Source organism: Schistocerca piceifrons, unplaced genomic scaffold (genome assembly GCF_021461385.2).
Source record: "Schistocerca piceifrons isolate TAMUIC-IGC-003096 unplaced genomic scaffold, iqSchPice1.1 HiC_scaffold_1772, whole genome shotgun sequence".
NCBI lineage: Eukaryota > Metazoa > Arthropoda > Insecta > Orthoptera > Acrididae > Schistocerca > Schistocerca piceifrons.
This window is the reverse complement of record NW_025727648.1, coordinates 769,705-793,096: the sequence shown is the minus strand read 5'-3', so window position 1 is coordinate 793,096 and position 23,392 is coordinate 769,705. Positions and strand designations below refer to the sequence as shown.

The 23,392-nt window shown below is 48.4% G+C and overlaps 40 non-coding genes across 40 annotated transcripts; all 40 read left to right on the top strand.

Moving 5' to 3' along the window:
* Positions 1 to 11: 11 nt before the first annotated feature.
* On the top strand, positions 12 to 84 carry Trnak-cuu. The gene has a single exon. It is a non-coding gene; the product is annotated as a tRNA-Lys (tRNA).
* Positions 85 to 405: 321 nt separating this feature from the next.
* Positions 406 to 477, top strand: Trnat-agu. The gene has a single exon. It is a non-coding gene; the product is annotated as a tRNA-Thr (tRNA).
* Positions 478 to 1,034: 557 nt separating this feature from the next.
* Trnar-ucg lies at positions 1,035 to 1,107 on the top strand. Its single transcript has one exon. It is a non-coding gene; the product is annotated as a tRNA-Arg (tRNA).
* A 438-nt stretch (positions 1,108 to 1,545) lies between these two features.
* Trnak-cuu lies at positions 1,546 to 1,618 on the top strand. The gene has a single exon. It is a non-coding gene; the product is annotated as a tRNA-Lys (tRNA).
* A 321-nt stretch (positions 1,619 to 1,939) lies between these two features.
* Trnat-agu lies at positions 1,940 to 2,011 on the top strand. The gene has a single exon. It is a non-coding gene; the product is annotated as a tRNA-Thr (tRNA).
* Positions 2,012 to 2,589: 578 nt separating this feature from the next.
* Positions 2,590 to 2,662, top strand: Trnar-ucg. The gene has a single exon. It is a non-coding gene; the product is annotated as a tRNA-Arg (tRNA).
* Positions 2,663 to 3,100: 438 nt separating this feature from the next.
* Positions 3,101 to 3,173, top strand: Trnak-cuu. The gene has a single exon. It is a non-coding gene; the product is annotated as a tRNA-Lys (tRNA).
* A 321-nt stretch (positions 3,174 to 3,494) lies between these two features.
* Positions 3,495 to 3,566, top strand: Trnat-agu. Its single transcript has one exon. It is a non-coding gene; the product is annotated as a tRNA-Thr (tRNA).
* Positions 3,567 to 4,126: 560 nt separating this feature from the next.
* Positions 4,127 to 4,199, top strand: Trnar-ucg. The gene has a single exon. It is a non-coding gene; the product is annotated as a tRNA-Arg (tRNA).
* Positions 4,200 to 4,637: 438 nt separating this feature from the next.
* Trnak-cuu lies at positions 4,638 to 4,710 on the top strand. The gene has a single exon. It is a non-coding gene; the product is annotated as a tRNA-Lys (tRNA).
* Positions 4,711 to 5,031: 321 nt separating this feature from the next.
* Trnat-agu lies at positions 5,032 to 5,103 on the top strand. Its single transcript has one exon. It is a non-coding gene; the product is annotated as a tRNA-Thr (tRNA).
* A 563-nt stretch (positions 5,104 to 5,666) lies between these two features.
* On the top strand, positions 5,667 to 5,739 carry Trnar-ucg. Its single transcript has one exon. It is a non-coding gene; the product is annotated as a tRNA-Arg (tRNA).
* Positions 5,740 to 6,177: 438 nt separating this feature from the next.
* Positions 6,178 to 6,250, top strand: Trnak-cuu. Its single transcript has one exon. It is a non-coding gene; the product is annotated as a tRNA-Lys (tRNA).
* A 321-nt stretch (positions 6,251 to 6,571) lies between these two features.
* Trnat-agu lies at positions 6,572 to 6,643 on the top strand. The gene has a single exon. It is a non-coding gene; the product is annotated as a tRNA-Thr (tRNA).
* A 557-nt stretch (positions 6,644 to 7,200) lies between these two features.
* Positions 7,201 to 7,273, top strand: Trnar-ucg. Its single transcript has one exon. It is a non-coding gene; the product is annotated as a tRNA-Arg (tRNA).
* A 438-nt stretch (positions 7,274 to 7,711) lies between these two features.
* Trnak-cuu lies at positions 7,712 to 7,784 on the top strand. The gene has a single exon. It is a non-coding gene; the product is annotated as a tRNA-Lys (tRNA).
* A 321-nt stretch (positions 7,785 to 8,105) lies between these two features.
* Positions 8,106 to 8,177, top strand: Trnat-agu. The gene has a single exon. It is a non-coding gene; the product is annotated as a tRNA-Thr (tRNA).
* Positions 8,178 to 8,740: 563 nt separating this feature from the next.
* Positions 8,741 to 8,813, top strand: Trnar-ucg. The gene has a single exon. It is a non-coding gene; the product is annotated as a tRNA-Arg (tRNA).
* Positions 8,814 to 9,251: 438 nt separating this feature from the next.
* Trnak-cuu lies at positions 9,252 to 9,324 on the top strand. Its single transcript has one exon. It is a non-coding gene; the product is annotated as a tRNA-Lys (tRNA).
* A 321-nt stretch (positions 9,325 to 9,645) lies between these two features.
* Trnat-agu lies at positions 9,646 to 9,717 on the top strand. Its single transcript has one exon. It is a non-coding gene; the product is annotated as a tRNA-Thr (tRNA).
* Positions 9,718 to 10,280: 563 nt separating this feature from the next.
* On the top strand, positions 10,281 to 10,353 carry Trnar-ucg. The gene has a single exon. It is a non-coding gene; the product is annotated as a tRNA-Arg (tRNA).
* Positions 10,354 to 10,791: 438 nt separating this feature from the next.
* Positions 10,792 to 10,864, top strand: Trnak-cuu. Its single transcript has one exon. It is a non-coding gene; the product is annotated as a tRNA-Lys (tRNA).
* A 321-nt stretch (positions 10,865 to 11,185) lies between these two features.
* Positions 11,186 to 11,257, top strand: Trnat-agu. Its single transcript has one exon. It is a non-coding gene; the product is annotated as a tRNA-Thr (tRNA).
* Positions 11,258 to 11,817: 560 nt separating this feature from the next.
* Positions 11,818 to 11,890, top strand: Trnar-ucg. The gene has a single exon. It is a non-coding gene; the product is annotated as a tRNA-Arg (tRNA).
* A 438-nt stretch (positions 11,891 to 12,328) lies between these two features.
* Positions 12,329 to 12,401, top strand: Trnak-cuu. Its single transcript has one exon. It is a non-coding gene; the product is annotated as a tRNA-Lys (tRNA).
* A 321-nt stretch (positions 12,402 to 12,722) lies between these two features.
* Trnat-agu lies at positions 12,723 to 12,794 on the top strand. Its single transcript has one exon. It is a non-coding gene; the product is annotated as a tRNA-Thr (tRNA).
* A 560-nt stretch (positions 12,795 to 13,354) lies between these two features.
* On the top strand, positions 13,355 to 13,427 carry Trnar-ucg. Its single transcript has one exon. It is a non-coding gene; the product is annotated as a tRNA-Arg (tRNA).
* Positions 13,428 to 13,865: 438 nt separating this feature from the next.
* Trnak-cuu lies at positions 13,866 to 13,938 on the top strand. Its single transcript has one exon. It is a non-coding gene; the product is annotated as a tRNA-Lys (tRNA).
* Positions 13,939 to 14,259: 321 nt separating this feature from the next.
* Trnat-agu lies at positions 14,260 to 14,331 on the top strand. The gene has a single exon. It is a non-coding gene; the product is annotated as a tRNA-Thr (tRNA).
* A 557-nt stretch (positions 14,332 to 14,888) lies between these two features.
* On the top strand, positions 14,889 to 14,961 carry Trnar-ucg. The gene has a single exon. It is a non-coding gene; the product is annotated as a tRNA-Arg (tRNA).
* Positions 14,962 to 15,399: 438 nt separating this feature from the next.
* On the top strand, positions 15,400 to 15,472 carry Trnak-cuu. The gene has a single exon. It is a non-coding gene; the product is annotated as a tRNA-Lys (tRNA).
* A 321-nt stretch (positions 15,473 to 15,793) lies between these two features.
* Positions 15,794 to 15,865, top strand: Trnat-agu. The gene has a single exon. It is a non-coding gene; the product is annotated as a tRNA-Thr (tRNA).
* A 557-nt stretch (positions 15,866 to 16,422) lies between these two features.
* Positions 16,423 to 16,495, top strand: Trnar-ucg. Its single transcript has one exon. It is a non-coding gene; the product is annotated as a tRNA-Arg (tRNA).
* Positions 16,496 to 16,933: 438 nt separating this feature from the next.
* Positions 16,934 to 17,006, top strand: Trnak-cuu. Its single transcript has one exon. It is a non-coding gene; the product is annotated as a tRNA-Lys (tRNA).
* A 321-nt stretch (positions 17,007 to 17,327) lies between these two features.
* On the top strand, positions 17,328 to 17,399 carry Trnat-agu. Its single transcript has one exon. It is a non-coding gene; the product is annotated as a tRNA-Thr (tRNA).
* Positions 17,400 to 17,959: 560 nt separating this feature from the next.
* Positions 17,960 to 18,032, top strand: Trnar-ucg. Its single transcript has one exon. It is a non-coding gene; the product is annotated as a tRNA-Arg (tRNA).
* A 438-nt stretch (positions 18,033 to 18,470) lies between these two features.
* On the top strand, positions 18,471 to 18,543 carry Trnak-cuu. Its single transcript has one exon. It is a non-coding gene; the product is annotated as a tRNA-Lys (tRNA).
* Positions 18,544 to 18,864: 321 nt separating this feature from the next.
* Trnat-agu lies at positions 18,865 to 18,936 on the top strand. Its single transcript has one exon. It is a non-coding gene; the product is annotated as a tRNA-Thr (tRNA).
* Positions 18,937 to 19,483: 547 nt separating this feature from the next.
* Trnar-ucg lies at positions 19,484 to 19,556 on the top strand. Its single transcript has one exon. It is a non-coding gene; the product is annotated as a tRNA-Arg (tRNA).
* A 438-nt stretch (positions 19,557 to 19,994) lies between these two features.
* Positions 19,995 to 20,067, top strand: Trnak-cuu. The gene has a single exon. It is a non-coding gene; the product is annotated as a tRNA-Lys (tRNA).
* The last annotated feature ends 3,325 nt before the right edge of the window (positions 20,068 to 23,392 follow it).

Below are 23,392 nucleotides of genomic sequence, written 5' to 3'. Positions count from 1 at the left end.
CGTTGTGTGGAGCCCGGCTAGCTCGGTCGGTAGAGCATGAGACTCTTAATCTGAGGGTCGTGGGTTAGAGCCCCACGCTGGGCGGCGCTAAATTTTGTGTCTACGCGGATGCAACCTGCGCCCCTCTCGTGAGACTCGCGTAATGAACGTAACGGGTTACGACGATGCCTAGCTTCGTATGAATATCAGAGGAATGGTTTTTGAAGCTGAAAGTAACTCTGAAATGAAATAAATGTGTTGTTTTGGAATTTTAGGCGTACATCGATATCGTGTGAGATGTGTAGGAAAGCAGCAGCTGTGCTAACTAAATGCAAGTAATGGTCGCTAATGCGGTGCGTTTCCAGCTGAAGGGCTCCGATTCACTAGTCCATAAGAATAAAGTACCCGAAAAGGGCGCTATGCGGCGCCTCCTTAGCTCAGTGGCAGAGCGCTGGTCTAGTAAACCAGAGGTCGTGAGTTCGATCCTCACAGGAGGCAAATGAATTTTGTAACAGCCCCATCTACCGTAGCGCTTTCGAAAAAAGTGGTCAAGGATAAAAAAAATTATGAATGGGTGCGGTATTTAAGAATTGCTCTCGCAAAAGAATAGTGCGAATGGTGCTATTAAAGTAGGCACCGGAAACTGTTGCTTTTGGCAGTCTCCGGAGAATGCCGACGTGAAATACTTAGTTCTTGTGATGTATTTTCTACCCCTGGTAGAGACCCTCGCGGTTGTCGTCGTCGTCGTCGTCGTCGTCGTCGGCGCCGCCGCCGCTTTGGTAACAGCGGCAACTCGCCATTGTATGACATAGGGTGAGGTACCTTCTGCAACCGACAGAGATAGCAGTAAGCGATTGAAGCTGATTTGCAACCTCTTGTTTGATCAGCGTCATAAGGGCTTGAATGTAACTTGCGATGGGACACAGCAAGAAGTAGCGTCGCCTTTTTAGTACTGAAATTGGAGATGGAGGATTGCGTCAAAGATGGGAAATTCATTCCGGCAAGCGTACAAATGGCGAAAATGAGGTGTGTGTGGGGAAGCATATTGCGCCAGTGACCGTGTGGCCTAATGGATAAGGCGTCGGACTTCGGATCCGAAGATTGCAGGTTCGAATCCTGTCACGGTCGAGTTTTTCCAGTTCTGCAAAAGTTGCATGCTGTTTTACTGTGTTGTTTGAGTAGTACAAAATTAGTTGAAAGTTGCTGCTGTCCGCTTCCTGGCTGCAAACCGGCGCCTACCTGAAGCTCAAGCAAGACAAAGGGGTTGTGTAGCGAAATTTTCGGCACAGTGCCGATCAGGAGAGTTCTTTTGGAACTACTGCATCTGACTCAGGACCCAAGAGCTACGCCACAGGCGTCTGCGCACTGTCGAGCATGTGTGTTGAATAATGGTGCTGATAGCCACGTATCATTTCAAGTAGATTTGATGCCTTTCGGAGACAATTTTCCATTGAATAGGATTGTAGCTCATTTGTGGCAGCAGGAAATAAGCTGTAGTCAAAAGGATCTTCCATAGATGGTCGCAGGTCGCATAAATACTGTATGCCTCGTAACGCGTTGTGTGGAGCCCGGCTAGCTCGGTCGGTAGAGCATGAGACTCTTAATCTGAGGGTCGTGGGTTAGAGCCCCACGCTGGGCGGCGCTAAATTTTGTGTCTACGCGGATGCAACCTGCGCCCCTCTCGTGAGCCTTGCGTAATGAACGTAACGGGTTACGACGATGCCTAGCTTCGTATGAATATCAGAGGAATGGTTTTTGAAGCTGAAAGTAACTCTGAAATGAAATAAATGTGTTGTTTTGGAATTTTAGGCGTACATCGATATCGTGTGAGATGTGTAGGAAAGCAGCAGCTGTGCTAACTAAATGCAAGTAATGGTCGCTAATGCGGTGCGTTTCCAGCTGAAGGGCTCCGATTCACTAGTCCATAAGAATAAAGTACCCGAAAAGGGCGCTATGCGGCGCCTCCTTAGCTCAGTGGCAGAGCGCTGGTCTAGTAAACCAGAGGTCGTGAGTTCGATCCTCACAGGAGGCAAATGAATTTTGTAACAGCCCCATCTACCGTAGCGCTTTCGAAAAAAGTGGTCAAGGATAAAAAAAATTATGAATGGGTGCGGTATTTAAGAATTGCTCTCGCAAAAGAATAGTGCGAATGGTGCTATTAAAGTAGGCACCGGAAACTGTTGCTTTTGGCAGTCTCCGGAGAATGCCGACGTGAAATACTTAGTTCTTGTGATGTATTTTCTACCCCTGGTAGAGACCCTCGCGGTTGTCGTCGTCGTCGTCGTCGTCGTCGTCGTCGTCGTCGTCGTCGTCGTCGGCGCCGCCGCCGCTTTGGTAACAGCGGCAACTCGCCATTGTATGACATAGGGTGAGGTACCTTCTGCAACCGACAGAGATGGCAGTAAGCGATTGAAGCTGATTTGCAACCTCTTGTTTGATCAGCGTCATAAGGGCTTGAATGTAACTTGCGATGGGACACAGCAAGAAGTAGCGTCGCCTTTTTAGTACTGAAATTGGAGATGGAGGATTGCGTCAAAGATGGGAAATTCATTCCGGCAAGCGTACAAATGGCGAAAATGAGGTGTGTGTGGGGAAGCATATTGCGCCAGTGACCGTGTGGCCTAATGGATAAGGCGTCGGACTTCGGATCCGAAGATTGCAGGTTCGAATCCTGTCACGGTCGAGCTTTTCCAGTTCTGCAAAAGTTGCATGCTGTTTTACTGTGTTGTTTGAGTAGTACAAAATTAGTTGAAAGTTGCTGCTGTCCGCTTCCTGGCTGCAAACCGGCGCCTACCTGAAGCTCAAGCAAGACAAAGGGGTTGTGTAGCGAAATTTTCGGCACAGTGTCGATCAGGAGAGTTCTTTTGGAACTACTGCATCTGACTCAGGACCCAAGAGCTACGCCACAGGCGTCTGCGCACTGTCGAGCATGTGTGTTGAATAATGGTGCTGATAGCCACGTATCATTTCAAGTAGATTTGATGCCTTTCGGAGACAATTTTCCATTGAATAGGATTGTAGCTCATTTGTGGCAGCAGGAAATAAGCTGTAGTCAAAAGGATCTTCCATAGATGGTCGCAGGTCGCATAAATACTGTATGCCTCGTAACGCGTTGTGTGGAGCCCGGCTAGCTCGGTCGGTAGAGCATGAGACTCTTAATCTGAGGGTCGTGGGTTAGAGCCCCACGCTGGGCGGCGCTAAATTTTGTGTCTACGCGGATGCAACCTGCGCCCCTCTCGTGAGCCTTGCGTAATGAACGTAACGGGTTACGACGATGCCTAGCTTCGTATGAATATCAGAGGAATGGTTTTTGAAGCTGAAAGTAACTCTGAAATGAAATAAATGTGTTGTTTTGGAATTTTAGGCGTACATCGATATCGTGTGAGATGTGTAGGAAAGCAGCAGCTGTGCTAACTAAATGCAAGTAATGGTCGCTAATGCGGTGCGTTTCCAGCTGAAGGGCTCCGATTCACTAGTCCATAAGAATAAAGTACCCGAAAAGGGCGCTATGCGGCGCCTCCTTAGCTCAGTGGCAGAGCGCTGGTCTAGTAAACCAGAGGTCGTGAGTTCGATCCTCACAGGAGGCAAATGAATTTTGTAACAGCCCCATCTACCGTAGCGCTTTCGAAAAAAGTGGTCAAGGATAAAAAAAATTATGAATGGGTGCGGTATTTAAGAATTGCTCTCGCAAAAGAATAGTGCGAATGGTGCTATTAAAGTAGGCACCGGAAACTGTTGCTTTTGGCAGTCTCCGGAGAATGCCGACGTGAAATACTTAGTTCTTGTGATGTATTTTCTACCCCTGGTAGAGACCCTCGCGGTTGTCGTCGTCGTCGTCGTCGTCGTCGTCGTCGGCGCCGCCGCCGCTTTGGTAACAGCGGCAACTCGCCATTGTATGACATAGGGTGAGGTACCTTCTGCAACCGACAGAGATGGCAGTAAGCGATTGAAGCTGATTTGCAACCTCTTGTTTGATCAGCGTCATAAGGGCTTGAATGTAACTTGCGATGGGACACAGCAAGAAGTAGCGTCGCCTTTTTAGTACTGAAATTGGAGATGGAGGATTGCGTCAAAGATGGGAAATTCATTCCGGCAAGCGTACAAATGGCGAAAATGAGGTGTGTGTGGGGAAGCATATTGCGCCAGTGACCGTGTGGCCTAATGGATAAGGCGTCGGACTTCGGATCCGAAGATTGCAGGTTCGAATCCTGTCACGGTCGAGTTTTTCCAGTTCTGCAAAAGTTGCATGCTGTTTTACTGTGTTGTTTGAGTAGTACAAAATTAGTTGAAAGTTGCTGCTGTCCGCTTCCTGGCTGCAAACCGGCGCCTACCTGAAGCTCAAGCAAGACAAAGGGGTTGTGTAGCGAAATTTTCGGCACAGTGCCGATCAGGAGAGTTCTTTTGGAACTACTGCATCTGACTCAGGACCCAAGAGCTACGCCACAGGCGTCTGCGCACTGTCGAGCATGTGTGTTGAATAATGGTGCTGATAGCCACGTATCATTTCAAGTAGATTTGATGCCTTTCGGAGACAATTTTCCATTGAATAGGATTGTAGCTCATTTGTGGCAGCAGGAAATAAGCTGTAGTCAAAAGGATCTTCCATAGATGGTCGCAGGTCGCATAAATACTGTATGCCTCGTAACGCGTTGTGTGGAGCCCGGCTAGCTCGGTCGGTAGAGCATGAGACTCTTAATCTGAGGGTCGTGGGTTAGAGCCCCACGCTGGGCGGCGCTAAATTTTGTGTCTACGCGGATGCAACCTGCGCCCCTCTCGTGAGCCTTGCGTAATGAACGTAACGGGTTACGACGATGCCTAGCTTCGTATGAATATCAGAGGAATGGTTTTTGAAGCTGAAAGTAACTCTGAAATGAAATAAATGTGTTGTTTTGGAATTTTAGGCGTACATCGATATCGTGTGAGATGTGTAGGAAAGCAGCAGCTGTGCTAACTAAATGCAAGTAATGGTCGCTAATGCGGTGCGTTTCCAGCTGAAGGGCTCCGATTCACTAGTCCATAAGAATAAAGTACCCGAAAAGGGCGCTAGGTGGCGCCTCCTTAGCTCAGTGGCAGAGCGCTGGTCTAGTAAACCAGAGGTCGTGAGTTCGATCCTCACAGGAGGCAAATGAATTTTGTAACAGCCCCATCTACCGTAGCGCTTTCGAAAAAAGTGGTCAAGGATAAAAAAAATTATGAATGAGTGCGGTATTTAAGAATTGCTCTCGCAAAAGAATAGTGCGAATGGTGCTATTAAAGTAGGCACCGGAAACTGTTGCTTTTGGCAGTCTCCGGAGAATGCCGACGTGAAATACTTAGTTCTTGTGATGTATTTTCTACCCCTGGTAGAGACCCTCGCGGTTGTCGTCGTCGTCGTCGTCGTCGTCGTCGTCGTCGGCGCCGCCGCCGCTTTGGTAACAGCGGCAACTCGCCATTGTATGACATAGGGTGAGGTACCTTCTGCAACCGACAGAGATGGCAGTAAGCGATTGAAGCTGATTTGCAACCTCTTGTTTGATCAGCGTCATAAGGGCTTGAATGTAACTTGCGATGGGACACAGCAAGAAGTAGCGTCGCCTTTTTAGTACTGAAATTGGAGATGGAGGATTGCGTCAAAGATGGGAAATTCATTCCGGCAAGCGTACAAATGGCGAAAATGAGGTGTGTGTGGGGAAGCATATTGCGCCAGTGACCGTGTGGCCTAATGGATAAGGCGTCGGACTTCGGATCCGAAGATTGCAGGTTCGAATCCTGTCACGGTCGAGTTTTTCCAGTTCTGCAAAAGTTGCATGCTGTTTTACTGTGTTGTTTGAGTAGTACAAAATTAGTTGAAAGTTGCTGCTGTCCGCTTCCTGGCTGCAAACCGGCGCCTACCTGAAGCTCAAGCAAGACAAAGGGGTTGTGTAGCGAAATTTTCGGCACAGTGCCGATCAGGAGAGTTCTTTTGGAACTACTGCATCTGACTCAGGACCCAAGAGCTACGCCACAGGCGTCTGCGCACTGTCGAGCATGTGTGTTGAATAATGGTGCTGATAGCCACGTATCATTTCAAGTAGATTTGATGCCTTTCGGAGACAATTTTCCATTGAATAGGATTGTAGCTCATTTGTGGCAGCAGGAAATAAGCTGTAGTCAAAAGGATCTTCCATAGATGGTCGCAGGTCGCATAAATACTGTATGCCTCGTAACGCGTTGTGTGGAGCCCGGCTAGCTCGGTCGGTAGAGCATGAGACTCTTAATCTGAGGGTCGTGGGTTAGAGCCCCACGCTGGGCGGCGCTAAATTTTGTGTCTACGCGGATGCAACCTGCGCCCCTCTCGTGAGCCTTGCGTAATGAACGTAACGGGTTACGACGATGCCTAGCTTCGTATGAATATCAGAGGAATGGTTTTTGAAGCTGAAAGTAACTCTGAAATGAAATAAATGTGTTGTTTTGGAATTTTAGGCGTACATCGATATCGTGTGAGATGTGTAGGAAAGCAGCAGCTGTGCTAACTAAATGCAAGTAATGGTCGCTAATGCGGTGCGTTTCCAGCTGAAGGGCTCCGATTCACTAGTCCATAAGAATAAAGTACCCGAAAAGGGCGCTATGCGGCGCCTCCTTAGCTCAGTGGCAGAGCGCTGGTCTAGTAAACCAGAGGTCGTGAGTTCGATCCTCACAGGAGGCAAATGAATTTTGTAACAGCCCCATCTACCGTAGCGCTTTCGAAAAAAGTGGTCAAGGATAAAAAAAATTATGAATGGGTGCGGTATTTAAGAATTGCTCTCGCAAAAGAATAGTGCGAATGGTGCTATTAAAGTAGGCACCGGAAACTGTTGCTTTTGGCAGTCTCCGGAGAATGCCGACGTGAAATACTTAGTTCTTGTGATGTATTTTCTACCCCTGGTAGAGACCCTCGCGGTTGTCGTCGTCGTCGTCGTCGTCGTCGTCGGCGCCGCCGCCGCTTTGGTAACAGCGGCAACTCGCCATTGTATGACATAGGGTGAGGTACCTTCTGCAACCGACAGAGATAGCAGTAAGCGATTGAAGCTGATTTGCAACCTCTTGTTTGATCAGCGTCATAAGGGCTTGAATGTAACTTGCGATGGGACACAGCAAGAAGTAGCGTCGCCTTTTTAGTACTGAAATTGGAGATGGAGGATTGCGTCAAAGATGGGAAATTCATTCCGGCAAGCGTACAAATGGCGAAAATGAGGTGTGTGTGGGGAAGCATATTGCGCCAGTGACCGTGTGGCCTAATGGATAAGGCGTCGGACTTCGGATCCGAAGATTGCAGGTTCGAATCCTGTCACGGTCGAGTTTTTCCAGTTCTGCAAAAGTTGCATGCTGTTTTACTGTGTTGTTTGAGTAGTACAAAATTAGTTGAAAGTTGCTGCTGTCCGCTTCCTGGCTGCAAACCGGCGCCTACCTGAAGCTCAAGCAAGACAAAGGGGTTGTGTAGCGAAATTTTCGGCACAGTGCCGATCAGGAGAGTTCTTTTGGAACTACTGCATCTGACTCAGGACCCAAGAGCTACGCCACAGGCGTCTGCGCACTGTCGAGCATGTGTGTTGAATAATGGTGCTGATAGCCACGTATCATTTCAAGTAGATTTGATGCCTTTCGGAGACAATTTTCCATTGAATAGGATTGTAGCTCATTTGTGGCAGCAGGAAATAAGCTGTAGTCAAAAGGATCTTCCATAGATGGTCGCAGGTCGCATAAATACTGTATGCCTCGTAACGCGTTGTGTGGAGCCCGGCTAGCTCGGTCGGTAGAGCATGAGACTCTTAATCTGAGGGTCGTGGGTTAGAGCCCCACGCTGGGCGGCGCTAAATTTTGTGTCTACGCGGATGCAACCTGCGCCCCTCTCGTGAGCCTTGCGTAATGAACGTAACGGGTTACGACGATGCCTAGCTTCGTATGAATATCAGAGGAATGGTTTTTGAAGCTGAAAGTAACTCTGAAATGAAATAAATGTGTTGTTTTGGAATTTTAGGCGTACATCGATATCGTGTGAGATGTGTAGGAAAGCAGCAGCTGTGCTAACTAAATGCAAGTAATGGTCGCTAATGCGGTGCGTTTCCAGCTGAAGGGCTCCGATTCACTAGTCCATAAGAATAAAGTACCCGAAAAGGGCGCTATGCGGCGCCTCCTTAGCTCAGTGGCAGAGCGCTGGTCTAGTAAACCAGAGGTCGTGAGTTCGATCCTCACAGGAGGCAAATGAATTTTGTAACAGCCCCATCTACCGTAGCGCTTTCGAAAAAAGTGGTCAAGGATAAAAAAAATTATGAATGGGTGCGGTATTTAAGAATTGCTCTCGCAAAAGAATAGTGCGAATGGTGCTATTAAAGTAGGCACCGGAAACTGTTGCTTTTGGCAGTCTCCGGAGAATGCCGACGTGAAATACTTAGTTCTTGTGATGTATTTTCTACCCCTGGTAGAGACCCTCGCGGTTGTCGTCGTCGTCGTCGTCGTCGTCGTCGTCGTCGGCGCCGCCGCCGCTTTGGTAACAGCGGCAACTCGCCATTGTATGACATAGGGTGAGGTACCTTCTGCAACCGACAGAGATGGCAGTAAGCGATTGAAGCTGATTTGCAACCTCTTGTTTGATCAGCGTCATAAGGGCTTGAATGTAACTTGCGATGGGACACAGCAAGAAGTAGCGTCGCCTTTTTAGTACTGAAATTGGAGATGGAGGATTGCGTCAAAGATGGGAAATTCATTCCGGCAAGCGTACAAATGGCGAAAATGAGGTGTGTGTGGGGAAGCATATTGCGCCAGTGACCGTGTGGCCTAATGGATAAGGCGTCGGACTTCGGATCCGAAGATTGCAGGTTCGAATCCTGTCGCGGTCGAGTTTTTCCAGTTCTGCAAAAGTTGCATGCTGTTTTACTGTGTTGTTTGAGTAGTACAAAATTAGTTGAAAGTTGCTGCTGTCCGCTTCCTGGCTGCAAACCGGCGCCTACCTGAAGCTCAAGCAAGACAAAGGGGTTGTGTAGCGAAATTTTCGGCACAGTGTCGATCAGGAGAGTTCTTTTGGAACTACTGCATCTGACTCAGGACCCAAGAGCTACGCCACAGGCGTCTGCGCACTGTCGAGCATGTGTGTTGAATAATGGTGCTGATAGCCACGTATCATTTCAAGTAGATTTGATGCCTTTCGGAGACAATTTTCCATTGAATAGGATTGTAGCTCATTTGTGGCAGCAGGAAATAAGCTGTAGTCAAAAGGATCTTCCATAGATGGTCGCAGGTCGCATAAATACTGTATGCCTCGTAACGCGTTGTGTGGAGCCCGGCTAGCTCGGTCGGTAGAGCATGAGACTCTTAATCTGAGGGTCGTGGGTTAGAGCCCCACGCTGGGCGGCGCTAAATTTTGTGTCTACGCGGATGCAACCTGCGCCCCTCTCGTGAGCCTTGCGTAATGAACGTAACGGGTTACGACGATGCCTAGCTTCGTATGAATATCAGAGGAATGGTTTTTGAAGCTGAAAGTAACTCTGAAATGAAATAAATGTGTTGTTTTGGAATTTTAGGCGTACATCGATATCGTGTGAGATGTGTAGGAAAGCAGCAGCTGTGCTAACTAAATGCAAGTAATGGTCGCTAATGCGGTGCGTTTCCAGCTGAAGGGCTCCGATTCACTAGTCCATAAGAATAAAGTACCCGAAAAGGGCGCTATGCGGCGCCTCCTTAGCTCAGTGGCAGAGCGCTGGTCTAGTAAACCAGAGGTCGTGAGTTCGATCCTCACAGGAGGCAAATGAATTTTGTAACAGCCCCATCTACCGTAGCGCTTTCGAAAAAAGTGGTCAAGGATAAAAAAAATTATGAATGGGTGCGGTATTTAAGAATTGCTCTCGCAAAAGAATAGTGCGAATGGTGCTATTAAAGTAGGCACCGGAAACTGTTGCTTTTGGCAGTCTCCGGAGAATGCCGACGTGAAATACTTAGTTCTTGTGATGTATTTTCTACCCCTGGTAGAGACCCTCGCGGTTGTCGTCGTCGTCGTCGTCGTCGTCGTCGTCGTCGGCGCCGCCGCCGCTTTGGTAACAGCGGCAACTCGCCATTGTATGACATAGGGTGAGGTACCTTCTGCAACCGACAGAGATGGCAGTAAGCGATTGAAGCTGATTTGCAACCTCTTGTTTGATCAGCGTCATAAGGGCTTGAATGTAACTTGCGATGGGACACAGCAAGAAGTAGCGTCGCCTTTTTAGTACTGAAATTGGAGATGGAGGATTGCGTCAAAGATGGGAAATTCATTCCGGCAAGCGTACAAATGGCGAAAATGAGGTGTGTGTGGGGAAGCATATTGCGCCAGTGACCGTGTGGCCTAATGGATAAGGCGTCGGACTTCGGATCCGAAGATTGCAGGTTCGAATCCTGTCACGGTCGAGTTTTTCCAGTTCTGCAAAAGTTGCATGCTGTTTTACTGTGTTGTTTGAGTAGTACAAAATTAGTTGAAAGTTGCTGCTGTCCGCTTCCTGGCTGCAAACCGGCGCCTACCTGAAGCTCAAGCAAGACAAAGGGGTTGTGTAGCGAAATTTTCGGCACAGTGCCGATCAGGAGAGTTCTTTTGGAACTACTGCATCTGACTCAGGACCCAAGAGCTACGCCACAGGCGTCTGCGCACTGTCGAGCATGTGTGTTGAATAATGGTGCTGATAGCCACGTATCATTTCAAGTAGATTTGATGCCTTTCGGAGACAATTTTCCATTGAATAGGATTGTAGCTCATTTGTGGCAGCAGGAAATAAGCTGTAGTCAAAAGGATCTTCCATAGATGGTCGCAGGTCGCATAAATACTGTATGCCTCGTAACGCGTTGTGTGGAGCCCGGCTAGCTCGGTCGGTAGAGCATGAGACTCTTAATCTGAGGGTCGTGGGTTAGAGCCCCACGCTGGGCGGCGCTAAATTTTGTGTCTACGCGGATGCAACCTGCGCCCCTCTCGTGAGCCTTGCGTAATGAACGTAACGGGTTACGACGATGCCTAGCTTCGTATGAATATCAGAGGAATGGTTTTTGAAGCTGAAAGTAACTCTGAAATGAAATAAATGTGTTGTTTTGGAATTTTAGGCGTACATCGATATCGTGTGAGATGTGTAGGAAAGCAGCAGCTGTGCTAACTAAATGCAAGTAATGGTCGCTAATGCGGTGCGTTTCCAGCTGAAGGGCTCCGATTCACTAGTCCATAAGAATAAAGTACCCGAAAAGGGCGCTAGGCGGCGCCTCCTTAGCTCAGTGGCAGAGCGCTGGTCTAGTAAACCAGAGGTCGTGAGTTCGATCCTCACAGGAGGCAAATGAATTTTGTAACAGCCCCATCTACCGTAGCGCTTTCGAAAAAAGTGGTCAAGGATAAAAAAAATTATGAATGAGTGCGGTATTTAAGAATTGCTCTCGCAAAAGAATAGTGCGAATGGTGCTATTAAAGTAGGCACCGGAAACTGTTGCTTTTGGCAGTCTCCGGAGAATGCCGACGTGAAATACTTAGTTCTTGTGATGTATTTTCTACCCCTGGTAGAGACCCTCGCGGTTGTCGTCGTCGTCGTCGTCGTCGTCGTCGTCGGCGCCGCCGCCGCTTTGGTAACAGCGGCAACTCGCCATTGTATGACATAGGGTGAGGTACCTTCTGCAACCGACAGAGATGGCAGTAAGCGATTGAAGCTGATTTGCAACCTCTTGTTTGATCAGCGTCATAAGGGCTTGAATGTAACTTGCGATGGGACACAGCAAGAAGTAGCGTCGCCTTTTTAGTACTGAAATTGGAGATGGAGGATTGCGTCAAAGATGGGAAATTCATTCCGGCAAGCGTACAAATGGCGAAAATGAGGTGTGTGTGGGGAAGCATATTGCGCCAGTGACCGTGTGGCCTAATGGATAAGGCGTCGGACTTCGGATCCGAAGATTGCAGGTTCGAATCCTGTCACGGTCGAGTTTTTCCAGTTCTGCAAAAGTTGCATGCTGTTTTACTGTGTTGTTTGAGTAGTACAAAATTAGTTGAAAGTTGCTGCTGTCCGCTTCCTGGCTGCAAACCGGCGCCTACCTGAAGCTCAAGCAAGACAAAGGGGTTGTGTAGCGAAATTTTCGGCACAGTGCCGATCAGGAGAGTTCTTTTGGAACTACTGCATCTGACTCAGGACCCAAGAGCTACGCCACAGGCGTCTGCGCACTGTCGAGCATGTGTGTTGAATAATGGTGCTGATAGCCACGTATCATTTCAAGTAGATTTGATGCCTTTCGGAGACAATTTTCCATTGAATAGGATTGTAGCTCATTTGTGGCAGCAGGAAATAAGCTGTAGTCAAAAGGATCTTCCATAGATGGTCGCAGGTCGCATAAATACTGTATGCCTCGTAACGCGTTGTGTGGAGCCCGGCTAGCTCGGTCGGTAGAGCATGAGACTCTTAATCTGAGGGTCGTGGGTTAGAGCCCCACGCTGGGCGGCGCTAAATTTTGTGTCTACGCGGATGCAACCTGCGCCCCTCTCGTGAGCCTTGCGTAATGAACGTAACGGGTTACGACGATGCCTAGCTTCGTATGAATATCAGAGGAATGGTTTTTGAAGCTGAAAGTAACTCTGAAATGAAATAAATGTGTTGTTTTGGAATTTTAGGCGTACATCGATATCGTGTGAGATGTGTAGGAAAGCAGCAGCTGTGCTAACTAAATGCAAGTAATGGTCGCTAATGCGGTGCGTTTCCAGCTGAAGGGCTCCGATTCACTAGTCCATAAGAATAAAGTACCCGAAAAGGGCGCTATGCGGCGCCTCCTTAGCTCAGTGGCAGAGCGCTGGTCTAGTAAACCAGAGGTCGTGAGTTCGATCCTCACAGGAGGCAAATGAATTTTGTAACAGCCCCATCTACCGTAGCGCTTTCGAAAAAAGTGGTCAAGGATAAAAAAAATTATGAATGGGTGCGGTATTTAAGAATTGCTCTCGCAAAAGAATAGTGCGAATGGTGCTATTAAAGTAGGCACCGGAAACTGTTGCTTTTGGCAGTCTCCGGAGAATGCCGACGTGAAATACTTAGTTCTTGTGATGTATTTTCTACCCCTGGTAGAGACCCTCGCGGTTGTCGTCGTCGTCGTCGTCGTCGTCGTCGTCGGCGCCGCCGCCGCTTTGGTAACAGCGGCAACTCGCCATTGTATGACATAGGGTGAGGTACCTTCTGCAACCGACAGAGATGGCAGTAAGCGATTGAAGCTGATTTGCAACCTCTTGTTTGATCAGCGTCATAAGGGCTTGAATGTAACTTGCGATGGGACACAGCAAGAAGTAGCGTCGCCTTTTTAGTACTGAAATTGGAGATGGAGGATTGCGTCAAAGATGGGAAATTCATTCCGGCAAGCGTACAAATGGCGAAAATGAGGTGTGTGTGGGGAAGCATATTGCGCCAGTGACCGTGTGGCCTAATGGATAAGGCGTCGGACTTCGGATCCGAAGATTGCAGGTTCGAATCCTGTCACGGTCGAGTTTTTCCAGTTCTGCAAAAGTTGCATGCTGTTTTACTGTGTTGTTTGAGTAGTACAAAATTAGTTGAAAGTTGCTGCTGTCCGCTTCCTGGCTGCAAACCGGCGCCTACCTGAAGCTCAAGCAAGACAAAGGGGTTGTGTAGCGAAATTTTCGGCACAGTGCCGATCAGGAGAGTTCTTTTGGAACTACTGCATCTGACTCAGGACCCAAGAGCTACGCCACAGGCGTCTGCGCACTGTCGAGCATGTGTGTTGAATAATGGTGCTGATAGCCACGTATCATTTCAAGTAGATTTGATGCCTTTCGGAGACAATTTTCCATTGAATAGGATTGTAGCTCATTTGTGGCAGCAGGAAATAAGCTGTAGTCAAAAGGATCTTCCATAGATGGTCGCAGGTCGCATAAATACTGTATGCCTCGTAACGCGTTGTGTGGAGCCCGGCTAGCTCGGTCGGTAGAGCATGAGACTCTTAATCTGAGGGTCGTGGGTTAGAGCCCCACGCTGGGCGGCGCTAAATTTTGTGTCTACGCGGATGCAACCTGCGCCCCTCTCGTGAGCCTTGCGTAATGAACGTAACGGGTTACGACGATGCCTAGCTTCGTATGAATATCAGAGGAATGGTTTTTGAAGCTGAAAGTAACTCTGAAATGAAATAAATGTGTTGTTTTGGAATTTTAGGCGTACATCGATATCGTGTGAGATGTGTAGGAAAGCAGCAGCTGTGCTAACTAAATGCAAGTAATGGTCGCTAATGCGGTGCGTTTCCAGCTGAAGGGCTCCGATTCACTAGTCCATAAGAATAAAGTACCCGAAAAGGGCGCTATGCGGCGCCTCCTTAGCTCAGTGGCAGAGCGCTGGTCTAGTAAACCAGAGGTCGTGAGTTCGATCCTCACAGGAGGCAAATGAATTTTGTAACAGCCCCATCTACCGTAGCGCTTTCGAAAAAAGTGGTCAAGGATAAAAAAAATTATGAATGGGTGCGGTATTTAAGAATTGCTCTCGCAAAAGAATAGTGCGAATGGTGCTATTAAAGTAGGCACCGGAAACTGTTGCTTTTGGCAGTCTCCGGAGAATGCCGACGTGAAATACTTAGTTCTTGTGATGTATTTTCTACCCCTGGTAGAGACCCTCGCGGTTGTCGTCGTCGTCGTCGTCGTCGTCGTCGGCGCCGCCGCCGCTTTGGTAACAGCGGCAACTCGCCATTGTATGACATAGGGTGAGGTACCTTCTGCAACCGACAGAGATAGCAGTAAGCGATTGAAGCTGATTTGCAACCTCTTGTTTGATCAGCGTCATAAGGGCTTGAATGTAACTTGCGATGGGACACAGCAAGAAGTAGCGTCGCCTTTTTAGTACTGAAATTGGAGATGGAGGATTGCGTCAAAGATGGGAAATTCATTCCGGCAAGCGTACAAATGGCGAAAATGAGGTGTGTGTGGGGAAGCATATTGCGCCAGTGACCGTGTGGCCTAATGGATAAGGCGTCGGACTTCGGATCCGAAGATTGCAGGTTCGAATCCTGTCACGGTCGAGTTTTTCCAGTTCTGCAAAAGTTGCATGCTGTTTTACTGTGTTGTTTGAGTAGTACAAAATTAGTTGAAAGTTGCTGCTGTCCGCTTCCTGGCTGCAAACCGGCGCCTACCTGAAGCTCAAGCAAGACAAAGGGGTTGTGTAGCGAAATTTTCGGCACAGTGCCGATCAGGAGAGTTCTTTTGGAACTACTGCATCTGACTCAGGACCCAAGAGCTACGCCACAGGCGTCTGCGCACTGTCGAGCATGTGTGTTGAATAATGGTGCTGATAGCCACGTATCATTTCAAGTAGATTTGATGCCTTTCGGAGACAATTTTCCATTGAATAGGATTGTAGCTCATTTGTGGCAGCAGGAAATAAGCTGTAGTCAAAAGGATCTTCCATAGATGGTCGCAGGTCGCATAAATACTGTATGCCTCGTAACGCGTTGTGTGGAGCCCGGCTAGCTCGGTCGGTAGAGCATGAGACTCTTAATCTGAGGGTCGTGGGTTAGAGCCCCACGCTGGGCGGCGCTAAATTTTGTGTCTACGCGGATGCAACCTGCGCCCCTCTCGTGAGCCTTGCGTAATGAACGTAACGGGTTACGACGATGCCTAGCTTCGTATGAATATCAGAGGAATGGTTTTTGAAGCTGAAAGTAACTCTGAAATGAAATAAATGTGTTGTTTTGGAATTTTAGGCGTACATCGATATCGTGTGAGATGTGTAGGAAAGCAGCAGCTGTGCTAACTAAATGCAAGTAATGGTCGCTAATGCGGTGCGTTTCCAGCTGAAGGGCTCCGATTCACTAGTCCATAAGAATAAAGTACCCGAAAAGGGCGCTATGCGGCGCCTCCTTAGCTCAGTGGCAGAGCGCTGGTCTAGTAAACCAGAGGTCGTGAGTTCGATCCTCACAGGAGGCAAATGAATTTTGTAACAGCCCCATCTACCGTAGCGCTTTCGAAAAAAGTGGTCAAGGATAAAAAAAATTATGAATGGGTGCGGTATTTAGGAATTGCTCTCGCAAAAGAATAGTGCGAATGGTGCTATTAAAGTAGGCACCGGAAACTGTTGCTTTTGGCAGTCTCCGGAGAATGCCGACGTGAAATACTTAGTTCTTGTGATGTATTTTCTACCCCTGGTAGAGACCCTCGCGGTTGTCGTCGTCGTCGTCGTCGTCGTCGTCGGCGCCGCCGCCGCTTTGGTAACAGCGGCAACTCGCCATTGTATGACATAGGGTGAGGTACCTTCTGCAACCGACAGAGATGGCAGTAAGCGATTGAAGCTGATTTGCAACCTCTTGTTTGATCAGCGTCATAAGGGCTTGAATGTAACTTGCGATGGGACACAGCAAGAAGTAGCGTCGCCTTTTTAGTACTGAAATTGGAGATGGAGGATTGCGTCAAAGATGGGAAATTCATTCCGGCAAGCGTACAAATGGCGAAAATGAGGTGTGTGTGGGGAAGCATATTGCGCCAGTGACCGTGTGGCCTAATGGATAAGGCGTCGGACTTCGGATCCGAAGATTGCAGGTTCGAATCCTGTCACGGTCGAGTTTTTCCAGTTCTGCAAAAGTTGCATGCTGTTTTACTGTGTTGTTTGAGTAGTACAAAATTAGTTGAAAGTTGCTGCTGTCCGCTTCCTGGCTGCAAACCGGCGCCTACCTGAAGCTCAAGCAAGACAAAGGGGTTGTGTAGCGAAATTTTCGGCACAGTGCCGATCAGGAGAGTTCTTTTGGAACTACTGCATCTGACTCAGGACCCAAGAGCTACGCCACAGGCGTCTGCGCACTGTCGAGCATGTGTGTTGAATAATGGTGCTGATAGCCACGTATCATTTCAAGTAGATTTGATGCCTTTCGGAGACAATTTTCCATTGAATAGGATTGTAGCTCATTTGTGGCAGCAGGAAATAAGCTGTAGTCAAAAGGATCTTCCATAGATGGTCGCAGGTCGCATAAATACTGTATGCCTCGTAACGCGTTGTGTGGAGCCCGGCTAGCTCGGTCGGTAGAGCATGAGACTCTTAATCTGAGGGTCGTGGGTTAGAGCCCCACGCTGGGCGGCGCTAAATTTTGTGTCTACGCGGATGCAACCTGCGCCCCTCTCGTGAGCCTTGCGTAATGAACGTAACGGGTTACGACGATGCCTAGCTTCGTATGAATATCAGAGGAATGGTTTTTGAAGCTGAAAGTAACTCTGAAATGAAATAAATGTGTTGTTTTGGAATTTTAGGCGTACATCGATATCGTGTGAGATGTGTAGGAAAGCAGCAGCTGTGCTAACTAAATGCAAGTAATGGTCGCTAATGCGGTGCGTTTCCAGCTGAAGGGCTCCGATTCACTAGTCCATAAGAATAAAGTACCCGAAAAGGGCGCTATGCGGCGCCTCCTTAGCTCAGTGGCAGAGCGCTGGTCTAGTAAACCAGAGGTCGTGAGTTCGATCCTCACAGGAGGCAAATGAATTTTGTAACAGCCCCATCTACCGTAGCGCTTTCGAAAAAAGTGGTCAAGGATAAAAAAAATTATGAATGGGTGCGGTATTTAAGAATTGCTCTCGCAAAAGAATAGTGCGAATGGTGCTATTAAAGTAGGCACCGGAAACTGTTGCTTTTGGCAGTCTCCGGAGAATGCCGACGTGAAATACTTAGTTCTTGTGATGTATTTTCTACCCCTGGTAGAGACCCTCGCGGTTGTCGTCGTCGTCGTCGTCGTCGTCGTCGTCGGCGCCGCCGCCGCTTTGGTAACAGCGGCAACTCGCCATTGTATGACATAGGGTGAGGTACCTTCTGCAACCGACAGAGATAGCAGTAAGCGATTGAAGCTGATTTGCAACCTCTTGTTTGATCAGCGTCATAAGGGCTTGAATGTAACTTGCGATGGGACACAGCAAGAAGTAGCGTCGCCTTTTTAGTACTGAAATTGGAGATGGAGGATTGCGTCAAAGATGGGAAATTCATTCCGGCAAGCGTACAAATGGCGAAAATGAGGTGTGTGTGGGGAAGCATATTGCGCCAGTGACCGTGTGGCCTAATGGATAAGGCGTCGGACTTCGGATCCGAAGATTGCAGGTTCGAATCCTGTCACGGTCGAGTTTTTCCAGTTCTGCAAAAGTTGCATGCTGTTTTACTGTGTTGTTTGAGTAGTACAAAATTAGTTGAAAGTTGCTGCTGTCCGCTTCCTGGCTGCAAACCGGCGCCTACCTGAAGCTCAAGCAAGACAAAGGGGTTGTGTAGCGAAATTTTCGGCACAGTGCCGATCAGGAGAGTTCTTTTGGAACTACTGCATCTGACTCAGGACCCAAGAGCTACGCCACAGGCGTCTGCGCACTGTCGAGCATGTGTGTTGAATAATGGTGCTGATAGCCACGTATCATTTCAAGTAGATTTGATGCCTTTCGGAGACAATTTTCCATTGAATAGGATTGTAGCTCATTTGTGGCAGCAGGAAATAAGCTGTAGTCAAAAGGATCTTCCATAGATGGTCGCAGGTCGCATAAATACTGTATGCCTCGTAACGCGTTGTGTGGAGCCCGGCTAGCTCGGTCGGTAGAGCATGAGACTCTTAATCTGAGGGTCGTGGGTTAGAGCCCCACGCTGGGCGGCGCTAAATTTTGTGTCTACGCGGATGCAACCTGCGCCCCTCTCGTGAGCCTTGCGTAATGAACGTAACGGGTTACGACGATGCCTAGCTTCGTATGAATATCAGAGGAATGGTTTTTGAAGCTGAAAGTAACTCTGAAATGAAATAAATGTGTTGTTTTGGAATTTTAGGCGTACATCGATATCGTGTGAGATGTGTAGGAAAGCAGCAGCTGTGCTAACTAAATGCAAGTAATGGTCGCTAATGCGGTGCGTTTCCAGCTGAAGGGCTCCGATTCACTAGTCCATAAGAATAAAGTACCCGAAAAGGGCGCTATGCGGCGCCTCCTTAGCTCAGTGGCAGAGCGTTGGTCTAGTAAACCAGAGGTCGTGAGTTCGATCCTCACAGGAGGCAAATGAATTTTGTAACAGCCCCATCTACCGTAGCGCTTTCGAAAAAAGTGGTCAAGGATAAAAAAAATTATGAATGGGTGCGGTATTTAAGAATTGCTCTCGCAAAAGAATAGTGCGAATGGTGCTATTAAAGTAGGCACCGGAAACTGTTGCTTTTGGCAGTCTCCGGAGAATGCCGACGTGAAATACTTAGTTCTTGTGATGTATTTTCTACCCCTGGTAGAGACCCTCGCGGTTGTCGTCGTCGTCGTCGTCGGCGCCGCCGCCGCTTTGGTAACAGCGCAACTCGCCATTGTATGACATAGGGTGAGGTACCTTCTGCAACCGACAGAGATGGCAGTAAGCGATTGAAGCTGATTTGCAACCTCTTGTTTGATCAGCGTCATAAGGGCTTGAATGTAACTTGCGATGGGACACAGCAAGAAGTAGCGTCGCCTTTTTAGTACTGAAATTGGAGATGGAGGATTGCGTCAAAGATGGGAAATTCATTCCGGCAAGCGTACAAATGGCGAAAATGAGGTGTGTGTGGGGAAGCATATTGCGCCAGTGACCGTGTGGCCTAATGGATAAGGCGTCGGACTTCGGATCCGAAGATTGCAGGTTCGAATCCTGTCACGGTCGAGTTTTTCCGTTTCTGCAAAAGTTGCATGCTGTTTTACTGTGTTGTTTGAGTAGTACAAAATTAGTTGAAAGTTGCTGCTGTCCGCTTCCTGGCTGCAAACCGGCGCCTACCTGAAGCTCAAGCAAGACAAAGGGGTTGTGTAGCGAAATTTTCGGCACAGTGCCGATCAGGAGAGTTCTTTTGGAACTACTGCATCTGACTCAGGACCCAAGAGCTACGCCACAGGCGTCTGCGCACTGTCGAGCATGTGTGTTGAATAATGATGCTGATAGCCACGTATCATTTCAAGTAGATTTGATGCCTTTCGGAGACAATTTTCCATTGAATAGGATTGTAGCTCATTTGTGGCAGCAGGAAATAAGCTGTAGTCAAAAGGATCTTCCATAGATGGTCGCAGGTCGCATAAATACTGTATGGCTCGTAACGCGTTGTGTGGAGCCCGGCTAGCTCGGTCGGTAGAGCATGAGACTCTTAATCTGAGGGTCGTGGGTTAGAGCCCCACGCTGGGCGGCGCTAAATTTTGTGTCTACGCGGATGCAACCTGCGCCCCTCTCGTGAGCCTTGCGTAATGAACGTAACGGGTTACGACGATGCCTAGCTTCGTATGAATATCAGAGGAATGGTTTTTGAAGCTGAAAGTAACTCTGAAATGAAATAAATGTGTTGTTTTGGAATTTTAGGCGTACATCGATATCGTGTGGGATGTGTAGGAAAGCAGCAGCTGTGCTAACTAAATGCAAGTAATGGTCGCTAATGCGGTGCGTTTCCAGCTGAAGGGCTCCGATTCACTAGTCCATAAGAATAAAGTACCCGAAAAGGGCGCTAGGCGGCGCCTCCTTAGCTCAGTGGCAGTCTGCCTGCAGCGGCCGTGGCGTGCGGTTGTCTGTGCTCCGCGCTGCGGCTGGCTTGTTTACTTCTGCGGGGTAAGTCGCTCGCTAGCAGCGGTTATTCTTGCGTTTGTGGAATGACGTTGATAATTCAGTGATGGCACATACTATGAGGAAAGACACCTTGAAGTTAACGTTCGATAACACGTTTGCCCGACCAACTTCCTTCGAAATCGAGGATTTCCTAGAAGAAGTGATGAAAATTGGCCTCGATGAGATTATCGGTATACATTTGTCGATTCTGTCTAGCATCGTTTATATCAAGATGAGAGATGCCGCGTTTTGTGACAAACTAGTTGACTCCTTTAGTTCTGGTTTGAAGTTTAAGCATAGTGATGGCAATGTGGGTGTGGTTACTGTTTCTCACGCCGGGCTTGGACTTCGAACAATTCGCATTTTTGAACTACCGTTTGAGGTCCCAGCAGACCAGATAAACGTTGCGATATCGCCGTATGGCAACGTTTTGAGCAACTTTGCCGAACGTTGGTCTCCGGCGCATAAGTATCCGGTACTGAATGGCGTCAGGCAGCTTAAAGTTGACTTGCAACGACATATTCCGTCGTACGTCACGGTTTGTGGGTACCGTGCCGTCGTAATGTATGATGGCCAACCTAGAACATGTGCCAGATGTAACTCGACGGGACATGTTCGTGCGGAATGTTTACAGCGTCGTGTAGTTCAACTGCCAACCGGAGAGAGTGTTAGCCCTCCCGCGATGTCAACATTACAGCCATCGTACGTGTCGGTTGCCCGCGGTGAGCCGTCCATACAACTGATTCGCGATAAACCTGCCGGACCCAGTTCCGTCGTTAATGTGACGTCTCCGGACACGCCAGTCGCATCCGAGATGGCTGCTTCTGAAACACATGAAACTAACAGGACCAGTGAGATGGCGGTGGACCAGCCCTCACGGGGTGCCGAGTTGGTGGAGGTGTCCATGGCTCCTGCTCCCATGTCTGAACGAGTCGCTGAAACGATGCCCAACTCCGACACAGTAATACGTGGTAATCGATCTCCGAAGAAAAATAAAAAGCGGAGGATGGCTCACCAAGGTGCGGAAGCTACAGCACCGAGCTTGCGGGGAAAGGCTAAATTAATCGGTCTGAATTTAAAAGAAGGGCCCGCAGACGCTGCCGCCTCGCCTTCGCGCTCGCGGGACACAACGCGATCAGACGACACCATGTCGGAGACACCCACGATGTACGACAGCGGACCAGATGAGACGCCCACTCAGCAAACTGAGCCACAGAATACGAATCCACCAGTTTCTGAGCCAGTAGGCACCCTTTGCTCTCCCAATTGGGCGGACGAGTTTGAAACGAACGAAGCTGATGTAGAGATGCAGGAGGATTCCACACCCTCGACCGGCTTCTTGCCCCCCGTATCAGCGGTTGATGGACACAACGTCCACGTGGCCATGGCTACTCAAACGACCGACACGGTCAGCGCCTCCAATTGAAGGCTGTATGACGCACCCTATCGTTTGCTCCTTTCGTACCAAACATCTATGACCACCTTGCAGGCCTACAAGATCCTGACTCTCAATATCAATAAGATACGCAGTGATTTGAATCTGAAGAACTTACAAGACTTGTTATACGCAGCCGACATCGATATAGCCATGCTTCAGGAAGTGAGTGAGATCAGGTTAGACCACATAGCAGGGTATAACGCTTTCGTGAACCCTGGCAACGGTTTCGAACTTGGAACAGCATTACTGTTAAAAGAAGGGATCATTGCAAATTGTGAGGCCAAACTGGTGACCGGCAGAGGGATAGCAGTCACTGTCAATAACATCAGACTGATTAATATTTACGCACCTTCTGGGTCCAGTAATAGGCAACACCGTGCAGAATTTTTTCGCCACGAGATCCTTCCGCTCTTCGGGACCAACTACAGTGATGTCATTTTTGGCGGCGATTTCAATTGTGTGCTTCGTCAAATCGATCAAACTCCTCACTTTAATCGGTGTGTCGAATTAGAACAGATCATTCAAGAACTCCGCTTCACTGACACTTGGACGCACATGCACGGAGTGGAAGTGGGTTTTACGCATGTTACCAATCATTCGGCAAGTAGGTTAGATAGAATTTACATATCGCGTAATTTAACGCACCACCTGCTACACACCGAAATATGGCCAACTGTATTTTCCGACCATGCTGCCTATATCTGCACCGTCAACATGCAAAAACAGGAAACATACCGGGGTCGAGGGTTATGGAAGTTCAACATCGCACATTTGCATGATCCTGCATGTCGAGAAGCCTTCCTGTCCACCTGGACGGCATGTGAACGCAAATTCAGATCCTACAACTCCGCGATCGAGTGGTGGCTCAAATGCGCCAAACCACAAATTAGGAAAACTTTAATGTTTTACTCCCGTCAGAAAAGTCTGTGGCACAAACGGACCATGGAATTTTACTTTCAGTGTCTTCGGGAGTTGTATAAATGTGACGCGACCGTTATCGGCAATTTTGCAAAGATCAAAAGAATTCAGGCGAAACTTTTAACGCTGCAACGGAAACAGTTGGAAGGTTTTCAAATTCGGGCGCGAGTTCCTAAGACGGTGCAAGAAGAAGAGGCTGCCATGTATCACATGTTACGTGAAAGTCGACGAGGCAGTCGGAAAATCATTACACACATCCGAACCAGCACCGGGGCAATAGTTACTAAACAAAGTGACATTATGCGTGCGATTGAAGAGTACTATCGAGACCTGATGTCCAATAAAATGACCGATGATACCGTGTTTGCGGAGTTTGCGACAAATTTATCACGGAAACTCAGCCCCACAGAGGCGACTCAGCTGATGACAGAGGTGACAGAAGACGAATTAACAGACGTTATCCTAAGGAGTCCGAAGAATAAATCTCCTGGTTGCGATGGAATACCTGCAGAAGTATATCAAACCTTCTGGCCGCAGATGAAATCGAAACTCCTTGCAA